The sequence below is a fragment of the Bos indicus x Bos taurus genome, chromosome 12, assembly GCF_003369695.1.
Source record: "Bos indicus x Bos taurus breed Angus x Brahman F1 hybrid chromosome 12, Bos_hybrid_MaternalHap_v2.0, whole genome shotgun sequence".
In the NCBI taxonomy this organism is placed as follows: Eukaryota; Metazoa; Chordata; class Mammalia; order Artiodactyla; family Bovidae; genus Bos; species Bos indicus x Bos taurus.
This window is the reverse complement of record NC_040087.1, coordinates 31,880,966-31,904,249: the sequence shown is the minus strand read 5'-3', so window position 1 is coordinate 31,904,249 and position 23,284 is coordinate 31,880,966. Positions and strand designations below refer to the sequence as shown.

General features: G+C 47.2%; 1 non-coding gene across 1 annotated transcript; it reads left to right on the top strand.

Annotated features, from left to right (window-relative positions):
• Positions 1–22,541: 22,541 nt before the first annotated feature.
• On the top strand, positions 22,542–22,613 carry TRNAC-GCA. Its single transcript has one exon. It is a non-coding gene; the product is annotated as a tRNA-Cys (tRNA).
• The last annotated feature ends 671 nt before the right edge of the window (positions 22,614–23,284 follow it).

Sequence of the window (23,284 nt, the reverse complement as noted above, 5' to 3'; positions counted from 1 at the left end):
TAACCTCTTTAAGATGTTCTGCACACACACGTCAGCGATGCATAGCTGCTGGCATCAGGCATCGCCAGCGGAAGCCTGCGGTGAAGCCCGGCCCTCATCCGGTGATTGAAGAACTAGTGCTAGAGAGTGGCACAGAAGAGGAACCCACCTGCCCGGTTTGCGGCCTGACCCGTACACACGATCACATAAAATGCTATAAACCTGTGTGTTTTCTCGAGGATGAGCTCCAGAACTGACAGCCTGCCTTCAGTGAGTGAGCTGCCCCGACCACAGTTACCACGCTGGTGAAAGCTCGGCTCCAGGGCCCACAGGACGCTCCGAGGAGGGCCAGCCCTCGGAGGGGCCTTGCCGGCGCGGCCCTGGGGTTTGCGGGCCTCCAGCAACTCCTCTGCAGAGTTAAGGAGACTCACCCCGGCGCCGCCTCGGGCGGCTGGAAACTGTGGGGCGGCAGCGCCGCCTGCCGGCGCGAGACCGCAATAGCTAGGATGCTTCCGGAGCTGAGCCGACCGAAGACGAGGTCCAGGCCTGGGGAAGGACCTCGCACAGGCTACGGGGGCGGAGAGCCCTGCTCCCACGGGAAGCTGGGGCTCATCTGAAATGCCGGGGACGGGCTCCGTCCTTCCTTCCTCCTCTCCCCCACCTCCCCAAAGGGGGCTTCAGGAGTCAGCAAAGGATGTAGCGGGGTCCCCTTCGTGTTCTGAACGGTTGGCCCGACTCCCCGCCCTCCCAAGTCCCTGCTTTCTTTGTGGCAGCCCTCAGGTAACTGGATGCCTTGAATAACTGGATGTCACCATTAGTATTACAAACATCTCTATTATATTCGAATTGTGGTGCTGGCGAAGACTCTTGAGAGTCCCTTGGACTGCAAGATCAAACCAGTTAATCCTAAAGGAAAGCCAACCCTGAATACTCATTGGAAGGATTGATGCTGAAACTGAAACACTGATACTTTAGCCACCGGATTCAAAGAACTGACTCATTGAAAAAGACCCTGATGCTGGGAAAGATTGAAGACAGGAGGAGAAGAGGACAACAGAGGATGAGATGGTTGGATGGCATCACCGACTTGATGGACATGAGTTTGAGCAAGCTCTGGGAGATAGTGAAGGACAGGGAAGCCCGGCATGCTACAGTCCAGGGGTTGCAAAGATAGTCGGAGATGATTGAGTGACTGAACAACAACAACTATTATACTGAGCTTTCCTCACATTATGAGCATCTCAGTTACTACTAAAAGGTTAGAACAAGTTGTCAGAGCTCCTTGGCATCTGGTTATTCTCACGTCAGGGCCCCAGCAGTCCTGAAGAAAATTCTGAAAGACAGCAAAGAATCCAGTCCGATTCCTGATTTGACTTGGATCTTCCCTTCTTCCCAGGCCCACCCATTATGTCTTTCTAGGTCCTGTGTTCACTTGGGCCCTCTGCCAGAGTTAAATGTATGTCTGCCCTGTCTTTTCAATTAAAAATAAAGTTAAAATTTGAACTTGTCACATTAAAACACATTTCTCAACTTTCTTTCCTTTCTATCCTAAGTATTAAAAAATAAACAACAACAACAACAAAACCCACTCAACAAATGCCCTCATCAAGAGCTGTTAAGCGACTTCCCTGGTGGTCCAATGGTTAAGACTCTACTCTCCCAATGCAGAGGGTTCCCTAGTTGGGGAACTAGATTCCACATGCATGCTGCAACTAAGAGTCCAGCATGCTGCAACAAAGGTCCTGTAAGCTGTGTAACTAAGACTGGGCAGAGCCAAAAATAATTTTTAAAAAAAGAGCTGTTAACACACACTGCTGCTGCTGCTGCTGCTGCTGCTGCTAAGTCGCTTCAGTTGTGTCCGACTCTGTGCGACCCCATAGATGGCAGCCCACCAGGCTCCCCGGTCCCTGGGATTCTCCAGGCAAGAACACTGGAGTGGGTTGCCATTTCCTTCTCCAGTGCATGAAAGTGAAAAGTGAAAGTGAAGTCATTCAGTCCTGTCTGACTCCTGGCGACCCCATGGACTGTAGCCTACCACCAAATGTGCCTTCCTGGACAGCAATGATCTTGAGTACATTTCTCAACAGTCCCCCTAAGATGTAGCTTTGACTGCACCCCAGCAAGTCTTCCTGCCATAGTCAGAGACCCAGAAGGTGCCCGTTGGCACCGCCTTCCCCAGACCCACACCCACCTGCAGGATGTGCTCCCCCTCTGGCTCCATTCAATGGTTTCCACTTCACTCTAGGATTTCATCTATTTTCGTAGCTCAGCCTTCAAGGCTTTGTCTTTCTGCCTTTTGTCTGTCCTCCACACTCCTGATGACTCAGCCACACAGCCTCTCCCGGAATTTATGACACCTCCTGTCTCAGTCTTTGTCCAACATTTTCCACCTGGGCTATTCTTATTTATCCCTCAGGCTGAGCTTGCATGCCCTGGCAGTGAGATCTCAACCTAAATTACTCTCATGTGTCACCTTCCCTATAGGGACATACAACCGTTTGTGTTTTTATTGGTTTTCAGCTCCGGCTCCTTCCTTGGGTGGTAAGTTTCAGGAGAGTAAAGAAAGCATCTGTCTTGTTCACTGACATATACCCCCAGCACCAAGCCCAGGGCTCAGCTGGGATAGGAGAATGGCTCTGGTGAATACACGAGTGGGTTTGGGGAGCTTGATATTGTTACCACTGAGAGGTTTAGTGATTTCCTGCTGCTGCACATCTGGGTTGGTGGTGCTCGTGGTAAAGAACCCGCCTGCAAGAGATGCAGGTTCGATCCCCGGGGAAGATCCCTTGGAGGAGGGCATGGCAGCCCACTCCAGTATTCTTGCCTGGAGAATCCCATAGACAGAGGAGTCATAAAAAGTCAGACACGGCTAAAGTGACTTAGCACATACGCACACACATCTAGCAGGAAGACGTGCGGTCTAGGTGACAGCATCCCCTGGAAAATTGAAGGGCGGTGGGAAGGGGGCGGGGGAGCAGGCAGGTGAGAAGATTCTAGAGGGGTCATTCTCAGATTCAGATCCCTCCTCGAGCGGGACTGTGTAAGAATACGCGAGAAGCACATTCAACGCTTACACTTAACTGCAGAACGTATTTTTGTTGCCATCATTCGGAGTGCGCAAGGGTCTCCCCTTATAAGAACCCCTCTGTCTGGAGAAAGACAGCAGACAATACAAGACTTCTCCTCTGAGAGCAGATTTGTGGGTTTGAAGGAAGCTCGCGGGTTTAATAAGCGACTGAGACACTGCTCGAGGCCTCTCAGTTCCCTGGGAACCGCGAGCACGAGGCTGCGAGGCGCAGGAACGTTGAGTCGTTGGGGACCCAGCAGGTGGAAAGGCTGCCCCGGGCCGGGCCAGGCGGGAGCGCCCGGGGAGCGCACGGCAGAGGGCGCCCGAGACCCGAGCCAGGCGCTCTCGGCAGGTGCGCCTGCGCCATCAGGTGAACCGACCAGACCAGCGCGCGCCGCCGCGAGCGCGCCGGGGACCCGCTCCTTCTCCCCGCCCTCCTCCGCCCCGCCCGGATCTCCCTGGGCGGAGAACGTGCTAAGAGACCCCCAGGCTATCCGAAAAACATCTGCTGGCCATTTTTACTTATTCCGGTGTGTAGGTGACAGGTGATCTTAAGAAAGACGCCAAGGGCCTTTGGGCTCAGGGCAGGCATGCGGGATGTGTTTGGGGAGCTGGTTTTTGTTTGTGGAGTTTCCATGGGTAGTGGGTTTTGCTTTATTTTTTTCTTTTTAATGTATAGGTTAAAATTTGCCATTCTGGAAAAGTGCTTTTTTCCCCAGAGTGACTTGACACATCTCTAGCGATTTCCCTTCTCAAATGACTGATGGGAAAAGAACAATCGAAACAGGTCAAAATATGAGAGAAACTTTCCAAGGGACTGTTTATCAGTCCCTTTGACTGATAAACTTTGACTCCCCCCTTGCCCCTACTCCCTTACTGGAAGTGAGATTCATTAAGTCAAAAAGGAATGTCAGTGCTGGAAGCCAGTGTTGAAATTAAACCACCTTCTTATTGTTAGGTAGATGGAACAGGAGGCCCAGAGAGGATAAAGGACTTGTACAAGGTCACAGAGCCCTTGAGCATGGTGGGACTGAAGTTTTCATGGTGTGTGTGAAGCTTTCATTCTACACTTTATATAACACAATCACTGCAGAAAAGGAAGGGAAAGTGAATGATTTTAACATCCTAGAATCCTGTCTCTTCAAGATGGTAGATGTTGGTATTTTTGCTGTATGCTGCTGCTGCATCGCTTCAGTTGTGTCCGACTCTGTGCGACCCCATAGACGGCAGCCCACCAGGCCACCTGTCCCTGGGATTCTCCAGAGAAGAACACTGGAGTGGGTTGCCATTTCCTTCTCCAATGCATGAAAGTGAAAAGTGAAAGTGAAGTCACTCAGTCGTGTCTGATTCCTAGCAACCCCATGGACTGCAGCACGCCAGCCTTCCCTGTCCATCACCAACTCCCGGAGCTTACTCAAACTCATGTCCATCAAGTCAGTGATGCCATCCAACCATCTCATCATCTGTCATGCCCTTCTCCTCCTGCCTTCAATCTTTCCTAGCATCAGGGTCTTTCCCAGTGAGTCAGCTCTTCACAACAGGTAGCCAAAGTATTGGATCTTCAGCTTCAGCATCAGTCCTTCCAATGAATATTCAGGACTGATTTCCTTTAGGATGGACTGGTTTGATCTCCTTGCAGTCCAAGGGACTCTCAAGAATCTTCTCCAACACAATTTGAAAGTATCAGTTCTTCAGCACCCTGCTTTCTTTATGGTGCAACTCTCACATCCATACATGACTACTGGAAAAACCATAGCTTAGACTAGACGGACCTTTGTTGGCAAAGTAATGTCTCTGCTGTTTAATATGCTGTCTAGGTTGGTCATAGCTTTTCTTCCAAGGAGCAAGTGTCCTTTAATTTCATGGCTGCACTCACCATCTGCAGTGATTTTGGAGCCCAGAAAAATAAAGTCTTTGTTTCCATTGTTTCCCCATCTATTTGCCATGAAGTGATGGGACCAGATGCCATGATCGTAGTTTTTTTAATGTTGAGTTTTAAGCCAGCTTTTTCACTCTCCTCTTTCTCTTTCATCAAGAGGCTCTTTAGTTCTTCTTCACTTTTTGCCATAAGGGTGGTGTCATCTGCATATTTGAGGTTATTGATATTTCTCCTGGCAATCTTGGTTCCAGCTTGTGCTTCATCCAGTCTGGCATATCACATGATGTACTCTGCATAAAAGTTAAATAAGCAGGGTGACAATATACAGCCTTGATTTACTCCTTTCCCAGTTTGAAAGTCTGTTGTTCCATGTCCAGTTCTAACTGCTGCTTCTTGACCTGCATACAGATTTCTCAGGAGGCAGGTAAGGTGGTCTGGTATTCCCATCTCTTTAAGAATTTTCCAGTTTATTGTGATTCACATAGTCAACAGCTTTCGCGTGGTCAATAAAACAGAAGTAGATGTTTTCTGGAGCTCTCTCGCTTTTTCTATGATCCAACGGATGTCAATAGTTTTATCAAAACTTATATCAGCTTCCCAAAACCATGTCAGCCCGTTCACGTTGCTCTGTAACCGTGGTGTTTGTGTGTGTCAGTGTATCTACAACACTTCCCCACGTCAGTTAGGGAACAGCTACATCATAATTTCTAACAGACCATTCCGTTTAATGGATATATCTTCATTACTTTAATCAAACCCTTACTGCAAGACATAAGATTTTTCAAATGTCAAACTCATAAATGACACTGTACCAAAAATGTCTATTCATATATATTTTTTTTGCACATTGGCGTTCACTCACTGATCAATGTGACTTTTGGGGGGAGCACAGTACACAAGTCACAATATTTCCAAGCCCCAATGTCCCCCACCTTTAAGTGGAAGCAACCAGTACTGATCTCCTAGCGGTGTTGGGAGAATTAAATGAGAGCACAGATGGAAAGTTATTAGTGCTGTGCATACAGCAAGTCCTGTGAGTGTTGGTCCATAAAGAAGGCTGAGCACCAAAGAACTGATGCTCTCATATTGTGCTGGAGAAGACTCTTGAGAGCCCCTTGGACTACAAGGAGATCCAACCAGTCCATCCTAAAGGAAATCAGTCTTGAATATTCATTGCATGGACTGATGCTGAGGCTGAAGCTCTAATACTTTGGCCACCTGATGTGAACGAACAGCCAACTCATTGGAAAAGACCTCAGTGCTGGGAAAGATTGAAAGCAGGAGAAGAAGAGGGGGACAGATGATGAGATGGTTGGATGGCATCACTGACTCAATGAACATGATTTAATCAAACTCCAGGAGATAGTGAAGGTCAGGAAAGCCTCCTGTACTATAATCCATGGGGTCACAAAGAGTCAGATACGACTTAGCGACTGAACAACAACACAGCAAGTCCTAAATAAATAATGACTATTATAATGTGCATGCTACAATATGATTATTGTTACCACAACCCCTGAAGGCAGGCTGCCTCCTCAGAGTAACCCCCATGGTTTTCCTTTACTCTTTGAACAAGAGCTCCTGGAATTTTGTGAAGATGTTTTAGGTTTGAAACTTTAGTCGCTAAAAGATTTTCATTTTTTTCTAATTAAATTGAGTCTTCGACTATGTCCTGGTTCCACAATTTAATGCCAGTCAAAAAAGAGAAAAGCACCTGGTTCTACACATTTCATTGAAGGTCCTTGAATAATTCCAATGGCCCTAGTCCTTTGTGATTCATAAAGCCGTTCTCCACTTCTTTCCCCTTTGGAAAAGCGGACAGCATAGCCTCCAGGTCCCAGTGCCTTCAAACTAATCTCTGCTTCTTTTTTCCTTCATATTTAGAAGCCTCCACTAATTCACTGTTCTGATAAGGGAGAGGGGGGATACAGCAGAAGCTGTTTTTTCCAAACCTTTGGTGTTAATCTGAGAGGATCCGCAGGTCACAATGGATGGCTTTCAGGTTCATACTCTCATCGGAAGCTTTGGAATCCAATGTCCAGTTCTCGTACAAGTAACCCAACGTATGTGGCATCCACGCTTCTCCAAGGGCTGTCAAAATAGGTAACCTCGACCTTCTTTGAAAAGCTAGATAGAAGGTTCAGTGATAGAGGATCCATTGTGGGGGTCAGAAGTCAGTGACCAAAGTTCAATGTGCCCAGGGCTTTCCAAACTCCTAGGAATGCCAGTTTCTCCACGCCTCCTGTGCCCTCCTCCTCTGCTCCACGGAACACGGGAGTCAGGACACCCCGAAGATAGTTGGGGTGGGTGTGGCTAGTACACAGGTCCTGCCTGGCCATGAGGTCACAGCACCCAGCCCCGGGGGCTCCTGGTCTGTAACAGATGCACAGAATGTCCCTCGAGTGCCTTCCACCATGGTGTGTGTCCTTCCTTTCAGTGGTGACCAGTGTCATATTATAACGGCTCAGGCCTGGTGCGGTGGTTCTCGCCTCAGCTTGGCTAGTGCCCCATCTCCCAGGATTCGCTTCTTCCTTGGGTTCTGAGTCAGGGCTGGACATAAGGGAAACGTGTGCCGGCCTGGGAGGTGGAGGTGAAGCTCACTGTGATGTCCTGGAGGCTGGACGGGGACCCGGCACCATTGCCACGTGCCCACAGCGGCAGCATGCGTGCAGCTGTGGGCGGCACCAGGGCCTAAAGTTGCCCCAGCTCCCACCAGGTCTCCTTCCAGAATGTCTCCGGGTGGGGCCAAGGGTGCGTACAGCTTCAGGCCTGCAGGCGCTAGCCCGTCTGACGGAGGCAGTAAGACACAGAAGCGGGGTCCAGCTTGTCCCCACGAGTTCCAGTTAATCCCTGCAGGGTCGAGTTTGTCCCTGTTCTCACCCACGTCACATCCCACTAACCAGTGATGACGGTGACTTCAGGCCACCAGCAGAGACAGAGGTCTCAGCCCCACCAGCTCCCAGCACTGACTCCTATAGTAAATCCTCTACTCCTTTTAGCCCTGCTTTTCTACTTCTGGGGACTCATCCACAGGAAACAAAGCCAGCATCTCAAAGAGGTACCTGCACCCCCATGTTCACTGCAGCATGATTTACAATAGCCAAGACATGGAAACAACCCAAGTGTCTGCTGATAGATGAGTGGATAAAGAAGATGTGCTGTGTATGTACGGTGGAATATTACTCAACCATAAACAAGAATGACATTCTGCCATTTGCAGCAACATGAATGAAACTGGAGGACATTATACCAAATGAAATAAGCCAGACAGAGAAAGATGAATACTCTACCATGTCACTCATATGTAGGACCTAAAAAGGTCAAACTCATAGAACCAGGGAGTAAAAACAGTGGTAGCAGGGTCTGGGGACGGGGTGGGATGGGGAAATGTTGGTTAAGGGCACAAACTTTCGGTTTTAAGATGAGTAAGTTCTGGGGATATAACATATAGCCTGGTGACTATAGTTAATAATACCATCTTATATGCTTAAATGGGCCTCCCAGGTGGCGCTAGTGGTAAGGAATCTGCCTGCCAATGCAGGAGACACAAGTGGGTGTGATCCCTGGGTGAGGAAGATCCCCCGAAGGAGCAAATGGCAATCCACTCCAGTATTCTTGCCTGTAAAATTCCATGGACAGAGGAGCCTGGCAGGCTGCAGTACACGGGGTCACAAAGAGTCCCACACAACTGAGGGACTGAGCACGTGCTCATATGCTTGAAACCTGCTAAGAGGGTGGACCTTAAATGTTCTCACACACTCAAAGGTAACTATGTGAGACGTCGATTAGCTTGACTATGGTGCTCATTTCAGCAAGTATAAAAGTATACATACATAAAATCGTCACGCTGTGCATCTTAAATATATACATTTTGTTTGTCAGTTATACCTCAATAAATCCAGAAACGTTTTTAATTTTAAAAAAACTGCAGCAAGGAGAAGGAAATGGCAACCCACTCCAGTATTCTTGCCTGGAAAATCCCATGGACGGAGAAGCCTAGTGGGCTATAGTCCGTGGGGTCGCAAAGAGTCGGACACGACTGAGCGACTTGACTTGACTTACTTTACTTCCCATGCTTAGACCATACCACTGCTTTTCTCATAAGAACATTTAAGTACTTGAGCATTGTTAAGTTAAAGATACCTTACTTCTGAGCTTTCACTTGGAATGTTTATTTTAATGTGTTCTTTATTTTGCACTGGTTCTGCCTATAGTTACATGGTATATGTATGCCTGACTTGTAGTGATTCTAGAACAGCGCTGCTTAAACGATCTGCGATGAAGAACCTTTTAAAAGATTTCTTAAATCTTTTTCAAAATTTCCAATCCTTTGCGAGCCAGAACTTACACAAAAACGCAATAAAAATATCAGACTACAAAAAAAAAAAAAAAAAAACTGCAGCAAATGTGTCTTTCTGGTGGGAGAAGTTGACAGTGGGGGAGGCTATGTACACATGAGTAGAGGTGAAGAATGTATGAAAATTTCTACATCTTCTGCTAATTTGCTGTGAACCTAAATATAAAGTCTATTTTCACAAAAAAAGAAAAGAAAAGCAAGAGAAGTTTCTAGTGCCTCGAAAATGTGATGTGAGAGCTACAATTTCGGTACAAGGGAAAGTGAACGGCACAGTACTTAAAGCAGGGGTTCTGCACCACACACTGCTGAATGGCCGGGAGGCAGGCAGCTCACGTCAGTGGCCGCAGGAAGAGGAGGACCAAGTGACTCGGAGGGGTGCTCGGAATAACACACCCAAAGCGCTGAGAACACCGCCTGACATACACTAGGGGCTCAGTGTGCTTGCTATTATTATAATTCTGCATTTTAACCCAACAAATAGCACTTGAGCAATTAACCATCTACCCTCTGAGAGAATGATCATAAAAGGGCTTATTTGCCAAGAGAACCTCAAGAGAAAGCTGCAAGGCTGAATTCAAGCAACCCTTCCCTTGAGGGGCCCTTCCTCAACCCAGACTGTTTCCCATCCTTTCCTCTTTGCTACGTTTTTTTTTTTTTTAATCTTTTATTTCTCCAGGCCAGAATGCTGGAGCGGGTAGCTGTTCCCTTCTCCAGAGGATCTTCCCAACCCAGCAATAGAACCAAGATCTCCTGCATTGCACGTGGATTCTTTACCAGCTGAGCATGAGGGAAGCCCGTGTTTAAATAGATACAACTTATTTAATCTACTAAGTTTTTTAAATGAACCAGTTTATTTGTTTTATTTTTAACTTAATTTTTATTTTATGTTCCAGTACAGTTTAATCAGGGCTCCCCAGGTGGCACTAGTGGTAAAGAATCCGCCCCCCAATGCAGGAGACGCAAGAGATGTGGGTTTGATCCTTGGGTTGGGAAGATCCCCGGGAGAAGGGAATGGCAACCTGCTCCAGTATTCTCGCCTGGAGAATCCTATGGACAGAGGAGCCTGGCAGGTTACAGTCCATGGGGTCGCAGAGAGTCGGACACGACTGAGTGACTAAACAACAGACAAGTACTGCAAATGCTCCCCGACCCCCATCACTCAGGATGCCGGTGCTGGACCCGGGAAAGGGTGGCGCAGCAGTGGCCTCACTGCCTGTAGGCTTATCCAAGAGCACTCCCAGGGACCTGTGCCAAACTCCTGTCCTCCACGTCCGTGAGAGTGCGTGTGGAATGCAGCCTGGTGCATGTCTGGCTGCAAGGGAGCAAGGGCAATAGGGTTCCAGCTTTGCAGGCTCTAAGATCAGAAAGGCACCCCTGGAAAGAGATGGAACTGGTTGGTAAGTGCCAGTGGACCCACCCAACAAAAACCCAGATAGCGTTTCTTATCCTCTAATGGACTAGGAACCTCAACCACTGGCAAGGGCCAAGCAGCCTTGAGAAACACGATTTATAGTAGCACTGAGCAAGACAAAGATTTTATTTTTTTGGCATTTATTTATTTATTTGGCTGCACTGGGTCTCAGTTGCATCATGCTGGGTCTTCGGTCTTCACTGTTGCATGTGGGATCCACTTCCATGACCAGGGATCAAACCCCAGCCCCCTGCATTGGGAGAATGGAGTCTTAGCCACTGGACCACCAGGCATGTCCCAAGATTTTGTTTTAAATTTACTTTCAGATTCTCTTAGGTTTTGGTGAAGCTCTCAAATATTATCTGCCTCCCCCAACACTAAATCTGCCTCTTACAGACACTCCTGAAATCAAAGCCTGATTGTGTAGGCATCTGAATGTTTTTTTAGGAAAGTTTTCATGTTTAAAATTTTAAAATCTATTTTACTTTTATTTAAAATTTTTAAAAGTTGAATACATTCACTTTTTGATTGCGCTAGATCTTCGTTGCTGTGTGCTGTGTTCTAGCTGTGGCGAGCGGAGGCGACTCTCTAGCTGTGGTGCACAGGCTTTTTCGTTGCAAGGCTTCTCTACTTGCAGGGCTCAGGCTCTAGGAGCACGGGCTTCAGCAGTTGCAGCATGCGGGCTCAATAGTTGTGGCACACGAGCTTAGCTGCCATGCAGCATGTGTGATCTCTCCAGACTAGGGATCAAACTCGTGCCCTGTCCCCTGCATTGGCAGGTGGATCCCTACTGCACCATCACAGAACTCCAGGAAGGTTCTCAAAGGTGCACAAGAACCTAAAAACACTGAGAAACACTGTGCTGAGGGTAGTGGGGTTCACCTATGACACCCCTGAGCCTGAGTGGAGGCAGGGCCTGTATGGGCTGATGGCCACTGTGAAGACAGATACCCCCAAGTGTGTGGTCCTGTGGGAGCCCCCAGCGCCCTCCACCCCAGGGTCCCTTACTTATTGACCCTTTTCAGCTAAATGTGGGTGTGCATCATGGTCACCTGCAGAATTTGTTCACATACAGAATTCTGGTCCCCACCCTAACCCAGATCTACTTAGGGAAACCAATTTGACCAGATAGCCATATTTTTAACACACTTGATGACTGATTTAGATACAGCACCAAGTTTGGGGTCCAAGAGAAGTCTGTGCTTTGTTTCTTCTAGGTCCTGGCTTCCTCTCCTGGTACACCCTGCCCCATTCTGACTGCCATCATGGTGATTCAGGACAGTCAGGGTACCTGCCAGGGACAGGTGAGCACTCGTCAGCCACTCAGTGACCCATGGGGCCAGTGCCCAGCATGTGCACAGGCTCCTTATCTGGAAAAATGAAGGCTATCACTCATAGGAGGTACCAGGGAGGAATGACTCACATCAAGAACCTTGAAATCTGCAGATAAAAGGCAGCACCGATTCCCCACTGGAACTGCAGTCACAGAGACCACTCTTCTAGGTGGGCACGAGGTCCTTGCAGACCATCTGTGTGTGAAAACACCCGCCGCTCCACAGTCAACCCGTCTGTGCCCTTCACCATCAAAGTCACCATCCCCACTGGGTGTTAGTCACTCAGTCGTGTCCGACTCTGTGTGACCCCATGGACTGGAGCCCAGCAGGCTCCTCTGTCCGTGGGATTCTCCAGGCAAGAATACTGGAGCGGGTAGCCATGCCCTCCTCCGGGGGATCTTTGTGATCTGGGAACTGAACCCAGGTCACCATCCCTACACCACGCTGCAAAGACACACTGTTGTGTGAGGACCACTGCAGGGCATTTCTTCCCGAGTCTCACTCCAAATGTTTCTGCCTGGGATCAGCCCCAGCCATGGGACCTACTGGTTGCATTGAATGCTGTTGTCATGTCCCCGTGGACCTTACACTCTCTTTATTGCACTGAACAGCAGTCAGCACTCCAAGGGGTGAAGGGCACTGGATGACGCCCTCGCCAGGCGGCCAGATGTCGCCATGGGGCCAGCGGCTTTTATCCTGCGGCTGCTGAATTTCACGTATATCATATTTATCAGCGGGAACGTTGTCAGTTTTATAAATGGAAACTGAACAACCATAAATCATTCTGTGGGGAGGTAATTGTGGGGGACGAGGGGTAGGTCTGCTTGTCAGCCTGCCAGCCAGGTGTGTTCGTCCAGCAAGCAAGCAAATCTGCAGAGTGACCCCTGGCCCAGCTGGTGCCCACCATTCTTTCTGCTGGGAGACACACCCTGGCAGACAGGGCAGAAGACATTCGCCAGCCTTGAAAGCTTCATTGGCCTGTTTATAAGATATTCTTATATTTCCCTGTTCTTTCCACAATGTCACGGTCACAGGATCAGAGTAACTAAACATATGTCTCAGAGCCTAAACATATACACAAGTATTACTGTTTGGTCTCCTACTTTGGGGTTATCCTGGTGGCTCAGACAGTAAAGAATCCACCAGCAATGCAGGAGATTCAGGTTTGATCCCTGAGTTGGGAAGATCCCCTGAAGAAGGAAATGGCAACCCACTCCAGTATTCTTGCCTAGAGAGTCCCATGGACAGAGGAGCCTGGCAGGTTACAGTCCATGGGGTTGCAAAGAGTCAGACATGACTGAGCGACAAACACTTTCACACTTTTACCTTACCTGCCTTCCATGCCCATCATTACAAGTTGATTTCCTCGAGGTCTAGTCTAACTTCTTCAAGTTTGTTTTATTTTCTGGCCTCAGCATGCAGCATGTGGGATCATAGTTCCCTGACCAGGGATTGAACCCATGCCCTCTGCAGAGGATGCACGCAGTCTTGACCACTGGACTGCCAGGGAAGTCCCAAGTTGAGATGATACTGCATGACTAATGGATTACACCCACCTCTGAGCATTTACTGTGTATACGCAGCGCAGGGACCTTCGGGAAGCCATGGTCTGGTGGACCCCACCAGATGGGAAACTTAGGGTCAAAGAGGTCAAGTACCTTGCTGGGGTTCCCCCAGCCAGTTAGTGGCAGAGCCAGAGTTAGAAATTACATTCAGTCTGTTTTCAAATTGAGATTCTTACAATAGGATGACGAGGGCTTCAGTAGACGGTGCCAGGGGCGAGGATCCCCGGAAAACATTCCAAAAATCGGGAGCTTCAATCCAACACCACTTTGTTGTGACAGCTTTTTCAAGGGCAGAGAATGTCAGGGAGTAAAAGACAGTCAAGAAAACAGCCTTCTTTCACTCTTCCCAAACAAGTTGTGTTTCTTTCTGAGCTATGTAGAAAGCATTTATAAAATTAACAAGCTGTTAGATTTTGAGGGGGCTATATTTTTTGCTATGAATTCCTGGGGGTCTTTGTCCTGTAGTTATTGAAATTTTCTTTGCTTTACGCATGATCAAGTTTTGTAATTAGTTTTCCGATCATGTAAAAGAGTGAATGAACTCCTAAACATTCCTCACTCAAAGCTGTCTCTTCTTTCTCTCTAGATGTAATGTTCTCTTGAGTCTCACTGAGAATAATAATATAATCAGTTTTTTAAAAGTGTTTAAAACTGTCGTTCCCTTGGAGGCTTTCAGACTTGGGCGTGAGTCCGTGTTACCTGCAAGGCTTGTTCGAGCCAGACTGCCAGGCCCGACTCCCAATCTTCTGATTGAGCAGATCTGGGCTGCAGCCTGGTACAGGGCTGAGACTCCCACTTGGGCACCAGGTCACGGCTGCTCAGGGCTGCCCAACAAAAACAGGGTCCCAGCCTCTGCTTTTCCCACCCCCTCACTCACACCCCTCCCTCATCCACTCTCCCCGGGGGGTTGGCCCCCAATGCCGGGCCCTGCCTTCAGGGAGGTTAGACAGTCCCTGTCACCTGCAGCCGTCATCCGTCCCAGGGGTCGCTGACACAGAGCACAGGAGGGATCGGACGGCTCCTAACCCCATGGAACACACCAGGGTAGCGGCATTTCAGGTCAGGCCTGCCTCTAGGCCATCTGGGTTTTTCCGGTCCCTTGAATCACGTTCTGTGGGGTCCACATCTCTTCCGCATTCACACAGGCTAAGTTCCGCATTGCATGCTTGAGGCTACTGACCCAGATTCTACTTTCAAGAAAAAGGCACAATCAGGCACCTGTCAGACAAAAAGGCAAGTACAGGAAGCCGCTTCTGGGAGGTGGTGTGCCGTTGGCGCAGCTGAGAGGAACGGCAAGTTCCCGTCTCCAGGCTGGTCTCGCCCACGTCAAGCTCAAGTTTCTGCATGGGCAGAGACAGCAGCGGTGGTTTTTCTCCCCTTCTCTTCTCTCCAATCGAGTCCTGCGCTGCTTTCAAGTTACTCCTTGGGACGGACCCTGGACCTCTCTCAACCCACGCCCTCCTTTCATCTGCTCCGTCCGTCCCCACACCCTCCTCTGCCTCAACGTGACCTTTCCTCACCCAGACTGCATTCTGGTCCCTTGCTGGCTGCTGATCACGTAGGCAGGATGCACTGTGGGGAGCTCTGGGCTTCACCCCACCTCCTGCAGCTCCCCTGAACCCAGGCTGAGTTGGGCCCAGGAAAGGTGCCAGGGAAGGCTTCAGACAGTAAAGAATCCTCCTGCAATGCGGAAGACCCGGGTTCAATTCTCGGGTCGGGAAGATCCCCTGGAGGAGGGCACATGGCAACCCACTACAATATTCTTGCCTGGAGAATCCCCATGAAGAGAGGGCTGCAGTCCACGGGGTCACAAAGAGTCAAAAACGACTGAGCAACTAAGCACAGCAAGGTGCCCAGGAAGCCTCCTCAACCACCAGGGTTCCCAAGAGCCTCAGGTGCGGAATCAGACAGAGTGGAGATGACAGCATGCAGAGAGGACAGCAGGAAATGAGGTCAAGGAGATGCTGCTCCTCTGGCAGCTCCGAAGGGTCCCAGCAACCCAGAGCAGAGGAACGGATTTACACAGGGACTGCAGGTTCCAGGGCTACCACCTGTCCTCCCATGAGCAGAACCAGAATCCAAGCCAAAAAAGGGAGTGAGGAGTGAGGAGTGACTGTCCCTCCCTTCCAGGGCTCCCCAACCTGGCCACAGAGAAGGGCCAGTCAGACATGGGTCTTTCCCGGGCAGGTCAGAGAAGGGGAAGTCCTGCCTGCGTGAGCAGCAGCATCGGCCTGGGTTGACCCACCGGTCATCTCTGCCACCCCACAGAGATGCTCAGACCCTCCCCTACATGGTGAAGGGCTAGGTTGCTGTGGGCTGACCACTGTTATCAGGCCAAGTCAGGAACACAGGGGCCTGGCAGCTTAACCACAGTGGGGTCGACCAGACATCCAGGGGCTGAATCCTTAAAAGCACACTGCTCAGAGCTAGCCTCCCATGTACGTACATTCCCAACACAGCACAGGGCCCAGGTTCAAGTGCCTGCATTTCAGTCCAGCTGTCAGCATTGTAGGAGGCCAACAGGCCCCCACTACTTGGGAAGATGGCCTAGGGTCCAAGGGAAATCTTACCAAGATGGTTTTTGCCCAAAAGGGTCCAGGTCTTGGTCTAGGATTGGGGGTTCCACTCTAGGACCCTGGCTCTTTGTACCCACCTGCTGCCAACCCCCTCAGGGTCCTTCTGAAGGGCTGGCCATGCCCACACCGAGCACCTAGATTCTGCCCTGGCCCCAAGTAGTCTAGTGCTGCTGTTCAGTCACTCAGTCATGTCCAGCTCTTTGCTCCCCCATGGACTGCAGCACGCAAGGCTTCCCTGTCCATCACTGTCTCCCAGAGTTTGCTCAAACTCATGTCCATTGAGTCAATGATGCCATCCAACCATCTCATCCTCTGTCACCTTCTTCTCCTGCCCTCAATCCTTCCCAGCATCAGGGTCATTTCCAGTGAGTCGGCTCTTCACATCAGGTAGCCAAGTATTGCGCCTCAGCTTCAGCATCAGTCCTTCCAATGGAAATTCAGGGTTGATTTCTGAGTGACCACAGACAAGACCACAACCCTGAGTCAGACTGGGCACAGACCAGCCCACCAGAATGAAAGCTTCAGGACAAGCCCATCATCAGGGGATGAGTTAGTAAATGTATCCACACCACAGAAGTGTATCCACACCACAGAACCCCACATCATCATTAGATAAAAAAAAGTACTGATACAAAATGAACTTCAAAATGCATTGTCATGCGAAAAGAGCTGGGTGCAGAACAACGTAATGTGTATGGAGAGGACAAAGAGGGTATTTGCATATATTTCCATATTACCTCTGATTTTGCAGGAAACTCATAACATAGGCTGTCTCTGAGATGCACAGGGAAAAGACAGGAAGAAATTCTTTCAATCTGCACCCTTTTGAATTTCAACTGTGGGAATATGTTAGCTCTTCACTAAAAACTTTAAAGTTAAAAAAGTCAGGAAGGGATAAATTAGGAGTTTGGGATTAGCAGATACAAACTATTATATATATATATATAAAATAAACAGCAAGATCCTATGTATAGCACAGGGAACTAAGCACAGTGTCTTGTAATAAATATAACGGAAAAGAATCTGAAAAAGACTGTATATATACGAAACTGAATCACTTTGTTTTACCCCAGAAACTAACACAACATTGTAAATCAACTATGCTTCAATTAAAGAAAAACGATGACTCTGAGATGTGAGATGTTAGTCTGGACGACTGGGTTGACTAAAAATATGGAGCCAGGAAAGAAAGGGAAGCGTTTGGGAAGAGAAAATAAATTTAGACTTCAACTATTGAGGTGGAAATGCAAGAAATATCCAAATTAAGATGTTTAGCAGAAAACTGAAGACACATGAAGAGAGCTCACAAGATGACACGGTACTGAAAAATGGAGACTTGGGGCCACGATTTCAGAAGATGTGGGACTACATGATGGGCTGGTCTTCAGGTGAAAGGGGCAGAAACCTAACTCCACCTGCCTTAAAATATAAAGGGGGGAGGGAATCTATTGGAATAAATTACTGTGAAATCCAAGGAAAGGCACAGATAGGCCTGAACCTAGGCACTGAAAACACATTGTCAGAATGCCAAGCGGGGAGGTCCTTTTACATAAGTTCAAGAAAGGATAAGGGAATTGTTACTCAGCTCTAGTCCCAGGGCACAAGCATGCAGCCACACAGAAAGTTTCAGAGGCACCCCCATCACTGGGTGTGCATCTCACACCAACGCCACACCTGCCCTCTGAAACCAGCCACAACTGACGCACAGATCAGCTAATCCCCAAACCCAAGCTTCCCACAGCTCCACACGAGGACAGTGCTTGCGTGGTTGAACAAGCAACACAGTTCTCCCCGCCGAGCGAGCGATAAGGTCAACGCACACAGAACAAGCATGACACTCCCGATCCCTACCGTGCTTCTGCGGCTCCGGCCACCTTCCCGCTCGCCGCCATCCACAGACAGTCCCGGCCACTTGTCCATGAGTTGCTCCCCCGCTGCTCCAGGCTCGCATGGTCCACAGAGCTCTAGTCCCAGGTTTCCTAACGACGTAAGGAAGAGACACAGAGGAGTTTATCAGTTCAGTTTAGAGCACACACTCAACAGACTGGAAAAGAGGACAAGGCCCTAAAAAACGTGCACCCTGCCCATAATTTACATTCTTCTCATGAGGGGCGGTGCCTGCGACCCTTCGCCTTGAATCTGGGCTGGTTTACAACTGTTCTAACCAACAGAGTTCAGCAGAGGAGGGCTCGTGAGGCTTCTGAGGCCAGGTTAGAAAACGCCATGAAACTGGAAGCTGGCCTTCAGATGCTCGATTTGGGCGAAACCAGATACCACGTCAAAATTGCGACAGTGCTGTGTCTCCTGTGCTGGTGCCTCGGGTACCGGCCTGGAAGAACCACACACACCTCCCGGCCCCGACAGCCAGCGTCCACCACCCGCCATGTGAGTGAGCCACACTGAGCATCCAGCCCCGTCGAGACTTCAGGTATCTGGCCTAGACAGCACACAGGCCACCTCAAGCAAGAGCTTCCCCCTAGTCCTTCCCAAATTCTTATTCCACAAAATCATGGGGAGAGTTATATGGCTGGTGGTTTGTTTTTAATTAAAGTAAGTTGATGTACAATATTACATAAGCTACAGGTGTACAATATGGGGATTCCCAATTTTTAAATGTTATACTCCAATATGATTATCATAAAATATTGGCTATAGTCCCTGTGCTGTACGAGTTACCCTGTGGCGTATTTTATACATGAGGGTGTGTACCTGTAGGTCCCCTTCCGCTCTGTTGCCCCCTCCCTTCCCTCTCCCCGCTCGGAACCACTAGTTTGTGCTCAGGGTTTGTGTGTCTGCTTCTTTTTTGCTACAGTCACTAGTTTGTCGTGTTTTGTCTGTTTTGGGGCTGGGGAGGGGGAACGCTGCGTCGGGTGTGGCTTCTCTCACCGTGGCATACAGACCTCTTTAGTTGTGGGCCTTGGGCTTAGTTGCTCCACACTATGTGGGACCTCAGTTCCCAGAGCAGGGATCACCCCTGTGTCCCCTGCAGTGGAAGGCAGATTCTTAACCACTGGACCACCAGGGAAGTCCCTGTTGTATTTTGCCGTAAGTTACTAAGTTTTAGGGGTGGTTTGTTACGCAGCAACAGTAACAGACAGGTTTTAGCGCTGGAGGCGAGGTGCTCAATATGAAAACAGGTCTTAGGTGTGTGGGACTGGCTTTGGGACTGAGCCAAACAAAGCTCAGAGCTCAGGGGACTGGAGGAGACTTAATAATAGTCTGAAGGACCTCAAAAGAGGCTGTCAGTGGTGGCTTAAAAGGAGAATGAGGGAAATGTCCTTGGAAAAAGGAGGAAAGCAGATGCTTGTTATAAAGTGGCAAAAAGTTCAGCAAAATTTTGTGCCTCCCATTTTCCAGTTTTTAATTTATTAAAAAAAAAAATGTATTTGGCTGCTTTAGGTTTTATTGCAGCACGTGGGATCTAATTCCCTGACCAGGGATCGAAATCTAGCCCCCTGGATTGGGAGCTCAGAGTCTTAGCCACTGGACCACCAGGGAAGTCCCCTATTTTTAAAACAGGAGTATCTATAAGCATCTATAAGTTTCTATAAGATATCTATAGATATCTTACAGATATCTATATCTATAAATATCTATATTATATATATGTATCTATTATAGATATCTATAAGTATCTGTAAGTTTTCCCATGCCAAACACAGTAGTTTAAGTGAGTGGAAAGCAAATCACATGATTCTTTAATTCACAGATCTTCAGAGAGGCACTGTACTCAAGAAAGCTCATTCGTAAAGCCTCTTCTGGTTGGGCACCCAGCTTAGATGGCAGGACCCAGCCTTGGTCTCTGATGCTGTAATGGTATGAGATTTTAGTGGGTCAAGAGACTTCAGTGGATTCTTGGGAGAAGAGGAGCACTTAGCATGTAGGAGAAATGTAAATAATTCATGACCAGAGGGTGGACTATGGTCATTTGAAAACATGGTCCCAAAATTTTTGACCCTGCTCTCATTGAGAAGTGGGGTCCACTCCCCCCTCCCCTTGAATCTGGGCCGGCTGATACAGATTCAGTAATGGAGTCGTGAAGCAATACAGTAGTGGAATTGTGAAAGTGACCTTGTGTGACTTCTGGTGTTAGGGCAAAAAGAGCAACTTCTGCTGGGACACTTCGGGACACTGCCTCTGGGTGAAGCCAGCTATCGTGACCCCCTGAACCTGCCAGATGGAGAGGTCAGGTGGAGGTCTTTCAGCAGACAGACCCAGCTGAACTTTCAGACAAGTCAGCAGTAACTTCTCAGAGCTGTTATGACTATTAAATAAGTTAACATATGGGAAACATCCCTGAAAGGTGCCTGGCACATCCTAAGTGCTGTATGAATGAGTGTTGTTATTACTTATCATGGTGGAAAACCAACAGAAAATGCCTAATCGGAAAAGAAAGAACACGTAGCCATTTAATTATTTCTAGTCTATGAGGTTGCACAGAGTTGGGCACGACTGAAGAGACTTAGCAGCAGCAGCAGCAGCAGCAGACATGGATGTAAATACCAAAGTAATTAGGTAAAAATGGTTGCCTTTGAGGAAAAGGGAAGAAAAGAAGAAATAAGAAATTGCTTATCCCTTCCAACAAAACGGTAGAAGTGGTCGATTCTGATGTGCATTATAACTGAGAAAAATTAAAATTAATAATAAAGAAAGATGAAAAGTGAGAAGATGTCAAGCCATGGATAAGGAAAGTAGTCACTGTAGTTCTTGGATGGTGGAAAGTCAAATGGTTCTATAATGTTAGAAAAAGAAGGTAGAGATCAAAATACCGACTTCCAGCAGCACATAGAAGGTGTCCACAGAAGGAAAGACTTGCTGATTTTTGCTTAATCCAAGACACAATATTATGTTTTTGATCAGAAAGAAACATAATAGTTGGGCTCAGTAATGTCCATACTGCTGCAGCACAGTGTCCACCATTATTTAATGTGTTACTCTAGTCCTCCCCCTCTTCTATTCATTTGTGGCACGCTAAATAATCTGTGAATACTCACAGGCAAAATGTACCTTTTTGTTTTTCCAAATTAAACCACTGAATATGAGAACATCAAATAAAATTGCAGGTTTAAAGCAAACTTATTCTCTTAAAGTTCCCCTTTTGTCAACACTGCCATTCTCTTACAAATATATCTTCTAGATGGATTGGTTCTTACCAGTTAAAACAATCAATTGCCTAAAAGCTTTTCATAAAAAAAAAAAGAAACAAAAGCTAACCAGATCAGCCAGAATATGAAATCACTTCATTAAAAATAATATTATAAGATAGTCTGACAAAAATATATAAAAATATGTCTCAGATTTTTAAAGAGAGAAATAAACTCATAACTTCAATTGAAAATGAAAAATAAAATATAAAACAAATGTGCAGAAATTTAAAAAATAGATCTATTTTTAAAAAGAAACCACTAGAAATCTTAAAAGTGAAAAATACAACCATCGACATAAAATATTCAACCAGTGGAATATGCGCAACACCTGACATGGTCAAAGATAAAGTCAGTGAACTGAAAAATAATCTTGAGGAATTAACTCAGGAGGCAGTACACAGAGGCAATAATGAGAACCAAAGAGACTTGGAAATAAAATCGAGAGAGTCAAAGAAACATGTTAACAAGAGTTCCAAAGTACACAAAAGAATGAACGGCGTGATGAAGATGAAACATTTTTTAAAATAGCACAGATACTTTGCGAAGATTAAAGAAATGTGTTCTCTGTGCATGTTGAATATCAAGCAGGACAATTTTTTAAAATAAATTTCACACAGTGAAACTTGAGAACATTAAGGATAAAGGGACAATAGTAGAAGAAAAGATAGAAGGGAAAAAAAGATACATTATCTACCAAGAAATTTCAACAGACTTATCAGAATAGTAAACGCCAGGGTAATAAGGTAATAGTGTCAAAAGTGCTCAAAGACATGTCTGCATAAGTGAAGTCGCTCAGTCGTGCCCGGCTCTTTGCGACCCCATGGATAGTAGCCTGCACCAAGCTCCTCCGTCCATGGGATTTTCAAGGCAAGAGTACTGGAGTGGGTTGCCATTTCCTTCTCCAAGGAATATTCCCAACCCAGGGATTGAACCCAGGTCTTTCACATTGTAGACAGATGCTTGTCTGCATGGGTACTATTACTATCTCTTGAGGAGTAAGCTGAGACACTACTAGCTTAAGCAATTTTCTCAAGATTCCACGGGTGGGATTTAAACCCAGAAGCCTTAACTCCAAAATTCTTAGAGATGGAACTGCCCTGCATTTATAGGAACATAATAATAGAATAATAGAACATAATAAAAGAACAATTTACCAAGCAACAACTAGACTAAATATTTAACAACAGGAAATGAGAAAATTATGGTATGGTCACATAACAGAGGCTTCCCTGGTGGCTCAGATGGTAAAGCGTCTGCCTGCAATGCAGGAGACCCAGGTTCAATCCCTGGGTTGGGAAGATCCCCTGGAGAAGGAAATGGCGATCCACTCCAGTATTCTTGCCTGGAAAACCCCATGGATGGAGGAGCCTCATAGGCTACAGTCCATGTGGTCGCAAAGAGTCGGACACGACTAAGCGACTTCACTTTCACTTTCACATAACAGATGACTGAACACCAATTAAAATGAATAAAATGTACCTACACCCATGCACATGGATAATCTCTAAAATATAATGTAGCCTCTGCCAGAAACATGCATATAGACATCTGAACCCTCCAGCTAAAGAAGCTTGAAAGACTGATAAGAATCATTAATGGTGAGGTTCAATACTTTTCTTCTGAAAAATTTCCTCCAGGCAAATTTACCTATGTTACATCTTTTCAACAATTTTGAGATTTGAAGGAGAGAAAGAAATAATAGAGTCTATTGTTTTGACAACAGAGAATGTTTAAGGCATCTTAAGTTTAATAGGGTAACAATCTAATCATACCTATAGAAGTAATGTGAACAAATGAAACACAGTTAATTCAAAATCCGCATGATCCTTTTTATAACTGACCTCTTCTCAGTCTTGATTAGAACCACTTATATATAAATTGTGATTGATCCTCTTCTGTTGATTTATAATAGAGATGCAACAGATTATCTTATAGTTGTCAGGAACAAGGAAAAGTGGAATTTGAGAGT